This window comes from Corylus avellana, chromosome 2 (assembly GCF_965113065.1).
Source record: "Corylus avellana chromosome 2, dhCorAvel1.hap1.2, whole genome shotgun sequence".
In the NCBI taxonomy this organism is placed as follows: domain Eukaryota; kingdom Viridiplantae; phylum Streptophyta; class Magnoliopsida; order Fagales; family Betulaceae; genus Corylus; species Corylus avellana.
In genome coordinates, this window is record NC_142491.1 from 15918286 (window position 1) to 15938954 (window position 20669).

The following is a 20669-nucleotide window of genomic DNA, read 5'->3' on the forward strand; positions in this document are numbered from 1 at the left end:
TATTCTTATTCAACAAACTCAATAATAATCCAAATCTATGTGTATGAAGGCTATAAGCATGTATTTACAGCCCCAAGACTCTTAAACCTAATAAAACTACGAATTAAAATCGGAATTGAACTTTTACGGTGCCCGTCCAGACGGGACAAACCCCTGTTCGGACGGGCCCTCCTAAAACTAAAAGGAAAGTGCGTGAAACAATGAAAAGCTAAAAATAACATAAAACCGTTCGGACGACATGGACGGCTTGTGAACGGGCTGCCAACGGACGCCCTTTTGATCTAGTAAACATCGGAATTAGCAAACTCTTGTGAAACATGACTTTGTAGATCTTTGAGTTAGTTTTCTAAAGCCACAAAGATTGCTCCAATCGAAGGTCTGAAATGCTATATATGATCTTTTTAGTATAACTTGTCAGGTGCGAATTTCTCTCTAATCATTGCTCTTCTTTATGGAATCCTTAGTTTTCCTGGTCTACATCATCCTCCCAAGGTTGGAGAGAATTCGCTCTTGAATTCACATCCTCATCATTAACGTTCGTAGGGGTTAGTTTCCACCCTATATCATATTTATGTCTTAATGAAGAAAACAAAAGGTTTCCAAATTTTTTCTTTCTCTCTATTTTTTTTTTTTTTTTTTTTTATATTCTCTTGATTTTTGTTTATATCTTCAATGTGAGACAATTAAAAAGTATGGGTTTTATTTAGAATGCATTTAATTGACGTCTTAATGAAGAAAATAAAGGGTTCCCAAATTCTCTCTTTCTCTTTGTTTATTTTCCCTTTTTCTTCTCTTACTTTCTATTTTGGCTTAGAAAGAAAACAAAAGGTTTCCAAGTTTTGGCTTAGAGTGTGCCTAGAATAGCGACATATGTCCTAAACCTATTTGTTTTTGTGAGTGAACCCGTCCTCTTAGAGAGCGCCTATAATTGCGACACGTGGCCTTTTTTAAATTAAACTTCCATTTAGGTGAGACAATTAAAATGTAGGGGTTTTATTTGTAATGCATTTAATTGTCTTAATGAAAAAAAACAAAAAGGTTCACAAATTCTGTCTCTTTATTTAATTTTCTTTTCATATATCAAAGCCTAGTTTTGGCTTAAAGAATGCTTAGAATTGCGATACATGACGCTTTTTTAAGTAAACTTCCATTTAGGTGAGACAATTAAAAAGTAATGAATTTAAAAAGTATGAGTTTTGTTTGTAATGCATTTAATTGTGTTAATGGAGAAAACAAAAGGTTCACAAATAATGTCTCTTTATTTAATTTTCTTTTTATTTTCTCTTGGTTTCTGTTTATATATCAATGTGAGACAATTAAAATATAAGGGGTTTTATTTGTAATATATTTAATTGTTTTAATAAATAAAACAAAAGTTTCTCAAATTTTCTTTTTTCTTCTCTCGATTCGGAACCAGTTTATGACCTCACAGAATAAGAGTAGCACCAAGATTCCTCAAAATAGAAAATCTCAAACAATTTTTTATTTATAATTTATAAAGAAACATGGACAATGATCGGCATACCCAGCCATTGTGGGTAAAATATATAGGTGCTTTTCTCGTACTAGAGTTGTTAGACAAGAAAGAAAAATAAACAAACTTATGGGAAACTATAACAGTTGGTAATATCTGAATTACAGTTTGTACTTAACTTGTAGCTTCCAATCCTACTGTCACGCCCTTATTCCCTTGCCTTCACTGTACAATTGATCAACAGTGTCCTGCAGATGACATTGGCAAAAACATAATATTGATTACGCATAGGCCAACACTCTGACTTTCATGGTAGATCAATAGAAAGAATACACAGAATAATAAGAGAAAGAGGAATGCGGATTCGACTTGGGTCCTATTTCAGTTGAAATTGGACCCGAGTGAGACTTGTGTCCTGTTATGGGACACAAGGGATGCATGTCCCAACCCAACGGATTTAGTTCTAACTAGAATTGAACCCAAACCAAACCCGGAGGTTGGCTACTTAGCTTGAAATATAATCCTAAATAACGCACGTCATACCTTTTGGACTCTATGCTTTAAAATTCAGGTTTAGGTTCAAGTAATAGTAAAATGCCATGGGACCATTTTGTTTAATCCTTCATATTTTCCATAGAAAATCACAAAACATTAACCAACCTATGAATTGATCAATTTATACAACCTTTTACTTATTTGAAAAGATGGGATTTTAATTTCCCACTTCTGATAGGGAAAGATGGGAAAGACATAGCTTGGGTCCAATAGCAAGTCATAGTTAATAACTTGGCAGGCAGGTAGGTAGGTAGACCTTTCATAGACAGAGAGAGCACAAGGCATACCTTGTAGTACTTGAGCAATTGTTGTCTCTTCAATTTGAATGTTGGAGTTATCAGATATAATCCCTCTCCATGCCAAATGGATTTGGTTCCAAATGCACTGCTTTTAAAATCTCAAAACCTCGAAGCTGTCGGAATGTGTTTCAGTTAGATGAGAAGACATATCTCTGCATGAAATTAGAAACAGCCAATCGAGACAGATATACATACTTGGTGTTTGCGACCAGTGCTATTAAGCTCATCTAAAATGTATTTCCTTGCCTTCAGGTTTCTGCACAATGAATTAAAATCACCACTCATATTATGGTTTACTGCCCAATCCTCTACTGCTTTTTGGTCTGGGAAAACCACAGGTACAAGAAATGACTCAAAACTGTTCCCATAGACCCAAATCTGTGCCACAGAAGAAAGAAAATTGCACTTCCAAGATTAGAGAACTTGAAAAAAATTGTGTTAACAACTCACTAACAGGACTTATCGATTCTTAGGCATAAAGAGAACATTTGTGGACACAAGCAACCTACCGATGTTATAAGAGGGCATCGCAAGTATGTACTTTCAATGTTCTCTACAGCAACATATTCACCTTGAGAAAGCTTAAATATATTCTTTGTTCTATCAATGATTTTCATTGCTCCATTGGGCTGCCATTCTCCAATAATGTCACCTGCAGTTTTGTCAAAATGATGCCCATTAAGATTCATATTCAAACTGGGGATGAAGTTTTTTATGTCTTACAGCAGGTAAACAAATTATTGATAGGTTCCAAATACAACCCATGTAGTTATATATATATATTCTCCCTGTTCTGTCACTGCATAGTACTTCCAAGATTTACCTGTGTGAAACCAACCATCAACGAGGACATCTTCAGTTAGATCTTGTCGTTTGTGGTAGCCAGAGAACAAGATATTTCCCCTCAGGCAAATCTCTCCACGTGGCACGCTAGAAAGGGCATCATATCCCATTCTGGGACTGACTCAAGCCTGACTTCAATGGTTGTCATGGGGACTCCAACAGTTCCCACCATACTATATACATTGCCTATGGATGTAAGACACCCACCTATACTTTCAGTGAGACCTGTGAAGAACAAGTAGTATAAGTGGATAGAAAGAAAGATGTCCAGAAAACAATGGAAAATTATTATTACAACATACAATTTTTTGGAAAATAATTATCATAATTGGTGCTTCGATCTTCCACACACCTACTAATAAGCAAAACAGTTGGTCCAACTTACCATATCCTTGTGATAAAGTAGAGCAAGTGACAACCCTCAAAAACTCCTCCACATGCCTAGACAAAGGTGCAGCACCTGATAACAACATACGGATTCTCCCCCCTAATCCTTGTTTAATCTATAATGATTAACACATTATTATCATGCAAACCATATTTTTGAGAATAAAAAAATGGGGAAGGATATTATAATGACGGACCTTATCAAAGATAAGCCTGTCCATGAGAGGAGCTGCTTTGTCTTGTGGGAGACCCTTCTCCAGATTTCCCAACTTGCTGTCAGTATATTCTTTATTAGCCAAGCCCAGGCAGTAGGGAAGCAAAGCAAAGGAACATAGTGTTTATAGGTAAACGTACTAGGTATAAGCATATTGGAACAATGTCTTCGGCAATGCACCTCCAGATGATATTTTACTATTTATGCCTTTATGCAAAAGATATAAAGCCAATGTTTAGAATGACAAAAATAAATATACATCATCGATCTTATTATTAAATATAAAGTACAGAAATAATTATACCAGCGTATATACGATCATAAACTCTTGGAACCCCACAAAATGCAGTTGGCTTCAGTTCCTGGATGTCCTCCATCAGAAACCTGATATCCTGCAAGTTTAAATCAAGAAAACCCACATTGGACAAGTTCAAAATCTGTGAATCAAAAATATATATACATTCAAATAAAAAGATGAAGAAAGAAGTCATTGCAAGAATGAATCTTAATCTTATGCCTCGCCAAAATCCTATGGAGGAACCCTTGTAGATGAAATAGGTCTCCATTATCTGATCATATATATGGGCAAAGGGAAGGAATGCGAAGAATGAATCTTCTTCTGTAGCCTGTAATAGAGAAGATTCCATGTCAATATCATAAAGTAACTTCCATTAAATTTCATGCACATCCAGAATGTTTACATCCATCTAATTAAAAGAATCTTGAGAAAACTAAACTCGCATCTTTCAAAAGAGATGATGATCCCCCTAAGAGAGGAACTATTACTGACAACTTAGGTATTTGGTAGGATATCCCTTTTTAGATCCACAAGAGTATTAAACCATGAACAGAATTTCATTCAATATACAATATACTTGTAAAACATTAGACGAGGTATTGACAATGGCAAGAAGAAAACCAGCCTGAACCAGAGACATCGCTGATATTATTCATCAAATTGGACTACACCCACATGATTGCAATTTGCAAACATAACCTACTTCTGAAGTTCATTCTGAACAGGCATTTTACATTTGTCTTGATGTGATCAACATCATTCCAGGCTTTCGGGGAAACAAATCGTCGAACAACTTACATTGAAGTGTGTGTTCTATGCAATTTTATTTGCTTTTGGAGAGAAAATCATCATGGGCAGTAATATGCAAATCATAGATTAACATCTATTGACCAGGCTTTTTGAATCAGACCTAATCTAATGGAGATAAGAATCTGGTGATGATTATTGACACAAAAGAATATCACCAAATTAGAGTCACAGAATCTATTAGTGGGCATGATATATTTTCTGTAACTTTTGACATGCAGCAAGTTTGAAACTCAAAGAAATATAGAAAACAGAAAAGGTACAGAATCATTTAGCCTCAAGAAAACATAATGTGTGTTTTGGTTGTTTACCACTTTATCTGTAAGCAAAAGTATGCGGTCGATCGCCAATACTTGTGCTGCCATTATAGCCCCATTAATTTGTAAGAATAACACCTTTTGGTTCTCCTGTTGTTCCACTTGTATACATTATTGTGCAGATGTCAGTCTTCTGTTTTGGAGGCAATTTGTAATTCAAACTTCCCTGAAATTAGGTGGACAACATCAAACTGATGGAGAAATCAAAATTAATGTAGACAAGAATAAGCATTGTATATAGAGAAAAACAATGTGGATTGAAATCCTACCGAGAAAACTCTTCCCAAGAAAAGCAACACACTCCCAATTCTTCAGCTTCTTGCTTTTGTGCACTCGAAATTTTAGAAAAGCTGATAATAGCTGAGAAAATAATATACATAATTAGTTCCTGGCCCCAGAAATCTCATATTGTTTTTCAACTATCAGACAGAAGATAGCAGTTTGACCTACTTTTTAAATTGGTAGAACAGCTTGGGAGGCATGACAGAACCTGCACCAAGGAGTTACCACACGTGAGTGACGAAAAAAAAAAGTTGTAGAAGCCTAAGTAATTATTCAGAGAAATCTAAGTTGCCTCCTGTAAATTATTTTCATCCATATACACAAAGAGAGGAAAAAAACAGTATGAGCCAAGTGCCAACTGCTGACATTTAGATATGTCGATTTTATATTTACAATGATAACAACAAAATTGATAGAAAATGAAAACCTACGGCAGGGATTTTATTCTCTTGAACAAAAGCTATTGAGACTTCAGCATGATTGATTATGAACTCCACTGCATTAGCACCTGTGATGAGCAAAACCACTCAAAGTTTTAGTCAATTCATTTGATAACTCAACAGGCGTACGTTCTATACTCCAAGTAAATCAATTACCACCGGATCGGATGGAGGTGGGCAGAGGAAATAGAAAACTGAAAACTCATGGTGAGGATGATAGTAACTAAGCACACTGAGATTTACTGGAAAAGAAAAGGGTGTCCTATATTGGAACATACCAAGCGTGTCATATAGTGGAACATATGTTATAGACTGGCTGTTGCAAGCCTGTTGAAAATCAAACAAAAATATCAAAAACTTCTATCTTTGGCTCCCCTCTTATTATATGAAGATTGAAGAAGCTAATAAATCACGTTAAGGTGAGTTAATTAGGAAGCAATACAAGCAAAAATGGCTGCATGCACCATACTCATTAAACATTATTTCAAATCTTCTCACTCTTAACAACTCTTTGCATTATCATTGTATGTGGAAATCATAGAATAACACAGCCTCCTGACTGATTTACCACCATAAACAAAAAATTTGACCAGGCACTATGTGTCATCCTCATAAAGACACTAGGATTTATATTGATAGTCACTTAGAAAAGAAAATAACTCTGAAAGCCAACTAAACTAAAATTTTAATCATTTAATTAATATTCTAAGATTCTATACTTGTGTGTAGGTAATCATAATTAATCTGTATAAAACATGGTTTATACTTCCGTTGCGATTATCCATTCGGGACAGTTGGATCCATATATGCCACAACGATCACCCTACAAACATGAAACACATTATTACTTGCAAGAAAAAAGGATTTTTCACAAAAAAAAGAAAGAAAAAAACGAAGTCTTGTTAAGTTATGTAGGGAGAGTAGAAATTGGAGTTAATTACAGGATTGAGACCACGGCTCCTCATCGCAGAGCCCATGCGGATGGCTGCATCGTAAGTCTCCTGGTATGTGAGCCACACGTAGGGACCCACCTGCGAATTAATTGAGTAAAATATTTGTTAGCATTTTCTTTCAGCATTGTAAATTGAGAATGTTAATGACATCATCATCGATCATATTGCACCTTGGAGTCGGTGATTTGACGTCGACCCAGCCTTGGGTTGCTGGGGCTCCTCTCGGCGAAGTCACTGCCACAAAAAACTTAGTTTCAGAGGAGAAATCGCAGAGAGCCGAAGACCACGCAGTTCAGCATGCACGCTTTTTAAAACCGTAACAAATTATATGATTATGTATATTCTACTACACGGCTACACCGCTACTGGCCTAGCTATTGGCTCAATTGCTTAGAGCGTCTTGCTAATAATGCCAAGGTCGCGGGTTCTAGACCTGCAAGGGCCATTTGTTTTTATATTTTTAGTAAGGGTGTCAAGGCGATTACAATTAGTGGTTATTGGCAATAACTGTTAATCATAACGGCCTTAGCGGTTAGTAAATTAACCGCCGGTTAGCAGTTAGTGAAATAGATAACCGCCCGCTAACCGCTTTTTTAAAATTGGACTTTTTTTGGGCCTTTTTGGGCTTTCTTTAGGGCTTTTCGGGCCTTTTTCGGCCTTTTTTTTTTTTTTTTTTTTTTTTTTTTTTTGGCTTTATGGGCCTTTTTGGGCTTTTTTTTACCTTTTTTTTTTTTTTTTGGTTGTATTTTTAGTGTTTTCTTGGGACTAATTGCTATAAAAAGAGCTCAGAAAAATCAAAAATATTTGACCCAAAATTTACATTTACTTGTACTTTAAAAAGTTTTCTTAAATATTAAATCATAACCGGTTAACTTTTTTTTTATTTTTTATTTTTTATTTTTTAAATTCAACACAACATATAAAAAAAAGTTACAACTGTCACAACATATAATGATAATACATTAATACTTAAATTGTATTTATAAGTAACACATTGGTCATTGTTTAATCCACTGTCAATTACTTAATTTGATATTATACAAATCATATCATCATTGTACATTAATAATATGATTCAATTGAAGTCTTGAATAAAGTATTTGAATTGTCATTGAATCATAGGATTAAGTATTAATATTATACATTTATATTATTCATATGCATATGTAGACTTATATAGACTTATAACATATATAGACTTATAAGTTTATAACATACATTGGAAATAAGTCTCTAGATATTTAATTGTTGTATTAGTATGAATTGGTATACTTATGAGTTATATCATATTATATATGTATAATTTGTTATTATATAATCAAATGATTTAATGATCAATTGATCATGTGATATAATCTTATAAATTATAGTGACAATATATTAATACTCAAATTGTGATTTAATTATTTTTTTAAAAAAATTATGATTTAATGATCAAGTAATTGTATGATATAATCATATAAATTATAGTGATAATATATTAATACTCAAATTGTGATTTAATTATTTTTTAAAAAAATTGTGATTTAATGATGAAGTGATTATGTTATATGTATAAATATTTTTATAATTATAATTATAAAAATATATTATATAAAAAGGCGGTTAGCGGTTACGGTTAGTAAACCCAATAACCGCTAGGCGGCTATAGTGATTAGGCGGTTAGCAGTTAATACAGTTAAGCGGTTAACGGTTAGCAGTTATAGCGGTTAGCGGTTAGCTGGCGGTTTTTAACCGCCCGCATTAACACCCCTAATTTTTAGGACAAATTTGTTAGCTCAGTTGGTTCGTGCATAATTTTTTTTTTTTGGCTCTTTTTTCCGGTAATTCTCCATGCATGACGCTCATTGCGTGCTCTTAGAGTTGGTAACACGTCCGATCTTCTATAATAGACTACAAAAATTAAGGAAAAAAAGAAAGAAAGCAAAAGTGATCTTCAAGACTACCTTAGACTGAAGACGTACAGCTCAGAGAAGATTAATATATACCAAAACATGTTGAAAGAATGTCTCCATAAATAAACCAGAAAACACAGCAATGCAGTCCAAATTTGAAATGAGTGATATCATTACCTGAAGAACTGCCAGGGAGATTCCAATCCGGCCGGCAAGTCGAGAAGACCATCTTTGGCATAAATGTTTCTATACACATGATTTTTTTTTTTTTTTTACTTTTCATTTTCATGGCATTATTTTACTGAATTTATCTAATATCACTTGTTCATGAGATGTATTGAGGGATCTTTCAGTTTATGCCTTTGGTTAACTGATCTTCCAGGGTTCAAATATGTTTGCTTTTCCTGCCATGGTTTAATGGGGGGTGTCTTCGACAAATTTCTGATTCCAATGAGTAATGCTATTTAGTACAATTATCATACAATTAGATGATGTGGCAGTAGAAGTCGGCTATTGAATTAGCACTTATAAAAAAAAAAGGAAAAGAAGAAAGCCAATAGCTCCGAGTTTGTATGATAGTTGTATAGGGTGTACTAAATAGAATTACTAATGGAATTTAAATTTGCTCAATTTTACTTTCCCTCCTTGAGAGTATTTTTTTTTTCTCTTCAATTTAGTTCCTTTTTGATGGATCAAATTGTTTTTTCTTTTCCCTCTTTTTTGGGCCTTTTCTGTTCTTTATAGTTTTCTCTGCAGGTTTTGCTGCAACCAGTCTTGTCGCATTCCTTTTATGTCTCAAGATTCTATAATTGAATCTACCGAGTTGTTTCTTTTCACTTTATTTCACTTTTGATTAGTCAAGAAAATTTTATGTCATTGTGCTAGGAGGTCTACTATGTTTTCTGTTGCTTGCCATGGCATTCAATATTGCTGGAAAAATATGCATCCTGTAGGTTGAATCTTTAAATTCTACATCATTGATTCATTGTGACATCTTTGTTACAGATGTTGTCTTACGACTCTTACCTACATGAAAATTTTAATCAATTGACCGTAAACATGCAGCGTCTGATGGCAGTGAATTGATCATTGAACTTTTAAGTGGAAACAGTTACTTTGGAATTGCCAATTGATCAAATGAGAGCATACTCTTGCCATGTTTCTCTAGTCTATTATGTTTTTGTTATGGTGCTGTCTAGTTATTATTGCTTGTGGTGGTCTAAGAATTTCGTATGGCCTAATTGATTCCTTTCATATGCTTATTTTAGTTATTTGTTGGTTCTGGATCGAACACAATATTGGAAGACAAACATTCTTACGTCTCTGCTAATCCCGAACATCTTCTTCAGTTTTCCCTCGCTACTGTTCAACATCTTCATGTGATCGGTTGTACTATTGTAACACTTTTTCAATGATCTCAATCTTTATTGTACTTATATGCTACAAATTGTATGGTGATGCAGAGGAGAGATTGGGAAATGGATTGCTTTCGATGCGGTTGTGTTGCGCCTTTTCCTCCCACGACATTTCCCAAGTATAGCATAAGTTTCAGTCAGCGTTGATTGATCATGCTTATTTTTTAATGCTTTATAAATAATAAGTTAAACCTATATTGTAATTCTAACTTGGAATTTGAAGACTGAAATCCTAAACTTGCCGACTTCATTTAGTGGCGGGAATATACAACTAGTTCATTTGGGAAAAATATAAAAAAGTCTCCAAAACTACCAGTCATTTTCGATTTAGCCCCATAATGTTCTAAAAGTCTTAAAGTAGCTAGCCCCTCAAACTACCAAACTTTTTCATTTTGGCCACTCCGTTAGTCAAAACCATCAGTCTGGACGGAAAACACAAAACGGCGTCGTTTAGAAGGGGTGAAGTAACTACAATGCCCTTATATATATATATATATATATATTTTAAAGAAGGTGCAAAACAGCGCCGTTTTGCTTAGGGTAAGGAAACCCTGAGCAAAACGGCCGTTTTGCTCAGGGTATACATTAAGTCTCTTTCTTCCAATTCCCATCTCCCCCGATCGAGACCCTTCACACGCAGCCCAGCCGCATGGTGCCGTCCCATCTTCTCCTTCACACGTAGCCGAGCCGCACGGTCCCATCCCGCTGCTCCGAACGTCTCCTTCACACACAGCCCACCCGTCTGCTCCGAACGTCTCCTTCACATGCAGCCCAGCCATATGGTCCCGTCCCTTCTGCTTCGATCGTCTCCCCCACATAGCCGATCGGCCACTGAAGGTAGCCCACTAATTTCCCAATTGAGTTGTTCCTATTTTTTAGGGTTTGTGGAGAAAGGTTTTGGTCGTGTGTAGATGTATTGATGTTCTGATTTATTGTGAAGGAAAAATTTGCTTTATAGTTTCCGAAAGTGATATGGGTCCCTATGTTTAGAAGATTTTTGTTTGTATAGTTTTTTCCTTGGCTACAGACCGTTGTTTTGTATATTTTTATTTTGGTATAATATTTGAAGTTATTGGTTTATGGGTTTGTTGTCTGCTTATTGCCGGATGGGTTGGCTGTATGGTTTGTTTTTTTGCATTCTACCTTTCCTTTTTTCTGTGGTCCTCCTGCTGTAATGCATGCCATCTGTGGTCCCCTTTGTTGTCTGCTGTAAAGGAAATGAAAGAAAAATCTGAAGAAATCATGACAAGCAATACATCATAAGGTGACAAAAAATTAACAAAAAAGAAATCAAATTGTTCAAATGTAGAGCACCCACCCTGCTTCTTTCAACCTACGGCTTGGGTGTCAAATTTTGATTTTTCTATGCTATAGACCACCATTTTATTTAAAATGCACTCCCAAATGAGGAACTTTTAACAATTTTATTTAAAAACGCATCTTTGGCTTGCAAATCTTAAATGAACTCCAATAGAAAGTAGACATTAACAAAGAACCTTAAAAGTTGTATTTATTTTGGCACGAAAAAAATTGTTAGATGTCGGATGGTTGTTGTTCTACCAGTAAAATTCGGACCTAAAATGCTTTTTTATTTTTTTCTTATAAAAAATGATGGGAACCACACTTTTGAAACAATGTTGAAATAAGTTAAAAAGAAAGAAAGTGAAAATGTCATTAAAAAACACAAATGTTGACGAATTAGTTGCATCCTCTAGCCATGCTTGACTAGCTCCAAAAGGGATATCCAAATATATATTTTTTTCTCCCTTATGTTGTGAGTGTTTGAATATTCAAATATTACCATTTTCTTCTCTTCTTTATCTTTTCCTTTTTTCGTTTTTCTTTTCATTTTATCTCTCCTTAATTATATGCATCATGCATGCATGGGAGAGGAGAGAAATACGAATATGCTACGAATATGCCTCACTTTCGTGATATTTTGTTGCTACTTGTATGTTGCAAGTGTTTGAGAATGTCAAGTTGACAAGAATATATATATATATATATATATATTTTTTTTAAGGGAAGCTTTCATATTCATTTATTGAAAAAAAAAATCAATTAAAGTCACAAAATTGTGTGGTCATTTTGTAACATAAAAAACGTTATCTTGGAAAACAGTATGTATAGCACTTAATTCATTTTTACTCTAGTAATGTAAAAATATATTCTTGATTTTTTTTTTTAATTTTTTTTAATTTTTTTTTATTTTTATCTCACATATAAAATCACAATAATTAATTTATAGTGTCGAGTAACGCTATATCCCATCACTATTTCCAACCTCCATCCGCAATGAGTGACGTGGCCATATAAAATAATGTCATATAAAATAATCATATGATCATATAAAGCTGCATGTGCCTTTATAATTGGGTGTACATAATAATGACCATATATTGTCTACATTTGTTTCCGAGATGGTCCCTTACTCTAGATTACATGCATTGTACAATTTAATGTAAATTATTATTTTTATTTTTCTGTGAAGTGACTTTAATTAATTAGTTAAAGTTAAATTGTACTTAATACTAATTGATATTTACATAGTAACCCACAATAATAAACAGTATGTTGTGAATTTGTTGAGGAAAACTTGTGGCTGTAGACAGTAGGACATGACTGGAATCCCTTGTTCACATGCAGTGTTAGCAATTTGGTTTTTTAATGCAAACCCCGAGGATTACGTAGATGATTGGTATAGTGTTGAGATGTACAAAAAAGCCTATGATGACATTGTGTATTCAATGCCTGGAGAGGACCAATGGGTGAAGACTAACTATGGCCAAGTGGACCCCCCCATGAGTAGAAAACAACCAAGGAGGCCCAGAAAAGTAAGGACAAGGGGTCCAGACGAACCGGTCAATCAATACCGTATGAGAAAAGGTGGAGTGAGAATGAGATGCGGCAAATGCAGAGAGATTGGACACAATAGCAGAACATGTCCACGGAACAGAATAGATGCAGTGAATTATAGGAGAGGAAGCGGTATTGCAAGATAACATAAGGTGAGTTACTACATGTTTTTCTTTCTCTTTTTTGTTTTTTGTTTTTTGTTTTTTGTTTTTTTCTTTCTTTTCTCTTGATCATTATATATATTGTGCTATGTTAATATCATAGGTACAAGATGATAGTGGGCGAAGTTTACATGGTTAGACCCCAACTCCCTAGCCAACCATTGATGTTGAAACAGTAAGTGATAAACTTTTTAAATGTCATTACTCATTGTAATTAATTCATTACATTTGATTTACCAAGTTTACATCATATTTGCAGATTTCGCAAGATACTGATGCATTTTCTAAAGGTAGATGGAGTACTAGGGGTAGGGGTAGAGGTAGAGGTCAGTTTAAACCTACCCCAGAAGGGTCTACTCGACTGCAAAGAGGTGGACCAAGGACTAGGGGAGGGCTTATTGGACTGTAAAGAGGTGGACCAAGGACTAGGGGATGGCCTACTGGACTGCAAAGAGGTGTTCAGAGGACTATGGGAGGGCTTATTGGACTGCAAGGAGGTGGACCAAGGACTGGGAGTGGAGGTAGAGGTTAGTTTCAGGGTACAGTCCACACAGTCAGATTGTATGGGCCTTCTCAACATCAAACACCACAGTCTCAGGGCAATGCTAGTGTGAGCAAACTCTTTTGATACTATTATTTTATTGTGGTGCATTTTACTTTTGGATGACACAATATAAATCAATTACTTAATATTGTGAAATGTTACATAGTTTCAGGGTACTGTCAATACCGTAAGGTTGTATGAACCTCCTCATACACAGTCCGCACAATCTCAGAGGGATGCTAGTGTTAATGTGAGTACTTTATACACTAAGTGTTTCTTTTGTTAAATGATTATACACTTCAATTACTGTAATAAGAGTATGAATGCAGATAATGAAAGCTCCAAAAAATGTATTAATTTGAATATATATATATTAAAAAATGTGATGGGAAAAATGGGCAATGGGATACGGAGGACAGGTGTCCATTACCAAATGTTGAGAAAGTTAGGTGGTTAATGTGGTAGGAGGCTGTTTGTGTGATTCATGCATGTGATAGGCGAAGTTTGATGTAATTATTATGATTCTATGTAATAGGGACTTTCATATTTAGTTGGCAATTTTTAGATTTAGCCTATATTTTTTATGTGATTTTTCAATTTTGATAATTAGATGTTAAAGTTTTTTTTTGCCCTTTTCGATTAAAATATTGCCAGTTATGTGGGTGCTTATGCGTTTATTCCTTTGAAATTAATGGTTGGTTAATGTGAGCCCACACTCTTCGACACAGGAACATGGAACATCGCAAGCAGAAGGGTCTGCTCAACCAAGCGGATCTTCTCAGCCTTCTCAACAACAGTTGGGGTATACTACTGCACGTACGTCAACGCCTACAAGAAGAGGTAAAACTATTGTACACACCGTGGAGAAGGGAATTGAAATGATGGAGGCTAACAAGAGAAAAAGGAAGAAGCCAGATTGGCAAAAGTATTAGACTCCAAGGAAATGGATTACTATACAGACAATTGATCATTGTGGATGTGTAAATATGTATATGGTTAGTGCTACAATTTGATCGTTTTAGATGTGTAATATGTATATGGGTAATGGTAGACACGTCTACCTTGTCAATGCTATAATTTGGTCATTTTGGTTGTGTATTGTATATATGGGTAATGGTAGACACATTTACCTTGTCAATGCTACAATTTGGTCATTTTGGATATGTAATATATATATGGTTTAATGTTTAGACACATTTACCTTGTATATAAAACCATTGTAATTTGTGATAGAAAATTTAACTTAATTTTCCAAAATTATTTCCTTATATCATGAACAGACTCTCACCTACAATTGCATAGGGAAAACACCAATTACACGAAGACTAGGTGTAAACACTGCTTTATATAACACAAGGAATGCAATTTGGTTGGAATAGGTGAATGTACAAACAATTGAAACTCGTCAAATTGTCATATCAGGAAATTGAAACATCTCAAATATATACCTACTACCACATAGGTTTCGCACTTTAATACAACCCACTAAATAATAGTCCTTAAACTACATAGGTTTCTCCTTATCATTAACAAAACAAGACAACAACAAAAAAGCTAAGATCAAACAAGTGGCCAATGACATCCTTAAATTTTTTTCGACGCTATTATTTTTGCACTTTTCAGTAGCAATCTGCAATGTCAACTTCGCTAGTTCAGTTTCAAAACCTTTCTTATGATCAGCTATTTGGGCATCAAACTATGACACAGGGAGCATAGCTTCTTCGTCAACCCACACAAAATAATCACAACCACGATCACCTTCGTTCTACATATTTCATAAATGATAATTACTAACCAATTCACATACGGAGTGTAATATAATTCACAATGTAATTATTTAATGTTATTTGATTTCAAATAGTCAAAAAGAAAAGAAGGAAAAAAAGACAACATCCACATCCAAAATACCTACATCAACGAAAGTAGGTATTTCTTGCCTCTATTATTATAAGGTTTATTTTGGAAGTATGTTCACATAATTTCGACGACAAGTTGACATAACTCATTATTGTGCCGCATCACCACCAATCATATTAAAAATATGTAGTTAATGCTCTAGTGCGGATTAGGATCCCCTCAAATTTCTTTCAAATTTAGGATTCTCTTATTATTAAATCCTAGTCATAATAAGAGAATTGTGTATGTCATTGTGCAGCCCGCCCTAGCTCTTTGTCTTTGTCTAGAGTCTCAATTTTTTTGAACAAACATGTATGACAAAATCTCCATGTAATTTTATCATCTTCAATGCTACCTTTACAAAAGTCAATATGTATATTTTTGACTTTTATTAGATTTGAATTAAGCTCCCATTAAGAGTACTTTAATTCTCAACGCACGTGCCTAATATCTCAAGCACCTAATGCCTTATCTCTTTAGCCACATAACATAATCTCATCCTGAAAAATATCTTTGAGCAAATTGATCAGTGATGATTAAATTCTTTCATTCTCTCAAGAAAAGAAAACAAAAATAATTCTTTCAATTTATTCGTATATCTAGTAATAATTAGTACGAGAAGTACTTTAATTTTGAATAGATGGTATGTAATCTATTTTGATATGTTCAATATCTTCTTCTTTTTATTCTTTCTTTATTTTTTTATTTTTTCTTTTTTTGGCAGCTTACCTACTCAAACAAATTCATATTATTGGAGGCCCAAGTCTTCTATTCTCATCACAGAATCAAATGAAAAATATCTAACATAAGTAGTCATCATCAAAAACATCAAACACATTGGCTACACAACATGGAACACATCTCTTAGAAGAGACCCACAAATCCAAACCAACAATCACTGTACATAATTCAATCAAATGGAGAAAAGTAGAAACAATGAAAGAAAGAAATCGAAAACCTCTAATTTTTAAAACCTAAATTCGCACCTTGTATTTACCGTATCCAATAAACCTTCTACCAAGATTTTTCTGTGTGCGAGAAGTCATCACTCGTGATTCAATTCTGCATAGGCATTTCGTACACACAGAGGTAGACTTCGCCGGCGAACTTCCCATTGACAGTACACAGCCACTCGAATCATCTTCGCCTGCGGACTTCTCCATCGTTGACGACGGGACAACGGGACAGGCTGCATGGGGGAGGCGATTTGCAGAGAAGTAAAGACGGGACCGTGCGGCTGGGCTGCGTGTGAATGAGACGATTGGAGCAAACGGGACAGGACTGTGCGGCTGGGCTGTGTGTGAAGGAAACGATCGGAGCAGATGGGTGGGCTGCGTGTGAAGGAGATGATTGGAGCAGACGGGACGGGACCGTGCGGTGAAGATGCGTGTGAAGGAGACGATTGGAGCAGACGGGTGGGCTGTGTGTGAAGGAGACATTTGGAGCAGTGGGATGGCACCGTGCGGCTGGGATGGCACCGTGCGGCTAGGCTGTGTGTGAAGGGTCTCGATCGGGGGAGATGAGACTTGGAAGAAAGAGACTTAATGTATACCCTAAGCAAAACGGTGCCGTTTTGTACCTTCTTTAAAAATATATAGGGAAAAATATAAAAAAGCCCCCTAAACTACCAGCCGTTTTCGATTTAGCCCCCTAATGTTTCAAAAGTGATAAAGTAGCCCCCCAAACTAACAAACTATTGCATTTTGACCACTCCGTTAGTCAAAACCGTCGGTTTGGATGGAAATTCAAAATGATGTCATTTTGTTGGGGGGCTACTTGATCACTTTCTTAATATTAGGGGGCTAAAATGAAAACGGCTGGTAGTTTGGAGGGCTTTTTTTATATTTTTTTCATATATATATATATAATATATATATATATATATATATATATATATATATATATATATATATATATATATATATATATATATATAAACGACGGCGTTTTGCGTTTTCCGTCCAGACTGACGGTTTTGACTAACGGAGTGGCCAAAATGCAAAAGTTTGGCAGTTTGGTGGGCTACTTTATGACTTTTGGAACATTAGGGGGCTAAATCAAAAACAGCTGGTATTTTGGGGGGCTTTTTTATATTTTTCCCAGTTCACTTCAATACAACTTTGTTATATATGCGCTTCTTCTCATGCCTAGGCAGACATTATTAACTTGCTTAAACATTAGTTAAAAAGGGTGTCAGCCTGCTAGTACAAATTCTGATGCAGCGTAGGATTGTAGTGAACAAGAAAATAGCAAGTTGAAGGGGTAAATATTCCTAAGATTGTGAGACTATCACAAGAATTAAAGAAATCTTCTCAAACAATAGAGACTATCTATGTTTTAAGGGAAAATAATGAAGAAACTCAACTCTGAGTATTCTTTATTGATAAAGAAAACAAGTAATGAAAACTGAATTGCTAAAGGCTATAAGCATATATTTATAGCCCAAGACTACTAGTCCAAAGATAACAATGAAATAAAGTTGGTTTAGAAGTTTATGAAGGAAGACTAAACCAAATAGAAGACTAACAAAGAACCTAATTCAAATTGAAAGACTGAAAGATAAGATAGAAACAAACTAACAAAGATAAAATAGGATAAGATAAGATAAGCCATTCTAAACTACATCTGCATCATTCTCCCCACGTTGGAGAGAATTCGTCCTGCCGGTTCTTCCCACGGTCCTTCGGATATTCAGTAAACTCATTTCACTCCCTGTTTCTCAAGATCAAGACAAGGTAACATCCCACAATAAGCGTGACCCTTCTCATCATCGAAGTACCTGGATGTTTTGTCGTGAAATCCCCACATACCCCTTTGCTGTGTAGACTTGTCATGTGTTACGTGAATGCTTTTACATACATGTAATGGGATAGATTGTTAGGTTTTGAGGGAACCTAGAGCCCTTAGATTCGTTGAAGGGAACCTAAAACCTTTTCAAACATAAAGTTTGGATGAATTTTCTGGTTGCTTTATTCATAACATAATGGCCTTTAAATAGGCAAACTATTACAATATTTTATTGGGCTGAGTCATCAGCTCTTATTGGAATATAAATTAGGGTTGACTTATCAAGACTCTTAGATGGAAATAAGTAAAGGCAATATCAAATAAAATAAACATAATAGAATATTCTACAATATCATATATTTTAATATATGATACTATTAGTAATTATTCGGCATAATACTCCATTCTCGTAACATCATGCTTCTCTCATGCTTTGCTCTTCCCACAAGCCATGAGAATCCCCAAAGAACTCATAAAGACCCTTTCAATCTTTGACAGAAAATTCTTCTCCACCATATAGATCTCATCACAATTTTGGTTAGAATAATTTGATAAAATAGCATCTATCCCAATGAAATCAACATAGTCAATTGGCTCAACACTAAAATCGAAGGCTTTATGTTCGAAGCTCTTATTAGGCACATGATATGTAGAATTGTCATAAAAAAATACAAAACTATCCAAAAGATTTACCTCTTCCAAGGGTTTCTATTTTTCATGAAAAATTGCAAAACTCTCTAAAAAGCTTACCTCTTCCAAGAGTTCCTTTTCTTCATGAAAAATTGTGATACTCTTTGAAAGGTTTACCTCTTCCACTTGTTCCCCTAATTTTTCAAGCTTTTTAGGACTCTTGATGTCGTGTAGATGATTAGGAACATTAGACCCCAACACCAAATCAAGTTGAGGTTGAATGTCTCGCAATGAGGGCACCGCTTTCGGTAATTCTGCTCGGACCACATCGACAAATCTTCCCAATAGCTCCTTTATCGGCCCCGGTACCACTCACTTGATGCCACTTTCCTTGTTCGTTAACTCCTGCTTGGCTATAAAGGATTGACCACCTTTTGGCCTTGTGAAGGTTTTGGCTCTACCCATGGGCTACGTAGCAACGTCAATTTGGTTTTACCCAACATGAAGTTGTATGTGTTCTTTGTTTCATCATGGGTAACACTCTTCTCATGTTGCCATGGCTTTCCCAACAATAGGTGACACGTATCCATGTCGACCACATCACACCACACATGATCCAGATATTTAGCTCCATTAGAAAAAGACACTAGACAACGTTTAGAAACCATTACCTCATTTCCTTCTGTGAGCCATTCCAACCGATAGGGAGTAGGATGTCTCTTGGTCTCAAGCCCTAGCTTCCGAACTGCTTTTTTCGAGACTACATTCATACCACTCCTTGGATCGATGACAAGCTTGGCCACCTTGCCTCCCATGGTGCATGTAGTCTAAAATTGTCGGCATGTACCTCCAATGTATCAAGACACCGATTGATGCTTGACCTCCGCCATCTCCCAAGACACATTTTTTTTGTAGGAATTTTCTATTTTTTCTTTTTGGGTGTCGAGCTTGACACCTGCATCCCGTGATATAGCATGGGCTTGTGCCGTTGAAAATTCCTTCCGCACTCCGCACCCTGCATAAGGATTGACAGGTTTACCATCGACGATAAATTTGTCTTCCGCCCCCGATTATCTCGGTTTTGGTTGATAACGACGACGAACGCTTGGACCATCCATGTCTGCCAAGTGATCGGTAGGGACCCCATGTTGGATGCGCGCACACCCCTCCTTCTGCATGGTTAGACCACCAAACCTCTCCTTGATGTGCCACAAACAAAAATCGCTGGTTGCTCCTTACGTGCTGCCTCCCTGCACACATGCACCTTGTTTATGTTTGCACAACGGTTGCTCCTCTCCATTCATGGAAAGTAATTAAGCTTTGATACCAACTGATGCAGCGTAAGATTGTAGTGAACAAGAAAACAGCAAGTTGAAGGGGTAAATATTCCTAAGATTGTGAGACTATCACAAGAATCAAAGAAATCTTCTCAAACAATAGAGACTATCTATGTTTTAAGGGAAAATAAAGAAGAAACTCAACTCTGAGTATTCTTTATTGATAAACAAAACAAATAATGAAATCTGAATTGCTAAAGGCTATAAGCATATATTTATAGCCCAAGACTCCTAGTCCTAAGATAACAATGAAATAAAGTTCGTTTCGAAGTCTATGAA

General features: G+C 35.4%; 2 pseudogenes; one reads left to right on the forward strand and one right to left on the reverse strand.

Annotated features, from left to right (window-relative positions):
- Positions 1-238: 238 nt before the first annotated feature.
- Positions 239-20669, forward strand: part of LOC132170965 (cold-regulated 413 plasma membrane protein 1-like) — an 80648-nt pseudogene continuing 60217 nt past the window's right edge.
- On the reverse strand, positions 1675-9012 carry LOC132170972 (putative CoA ligase CCL6; annotated as a pseudogene).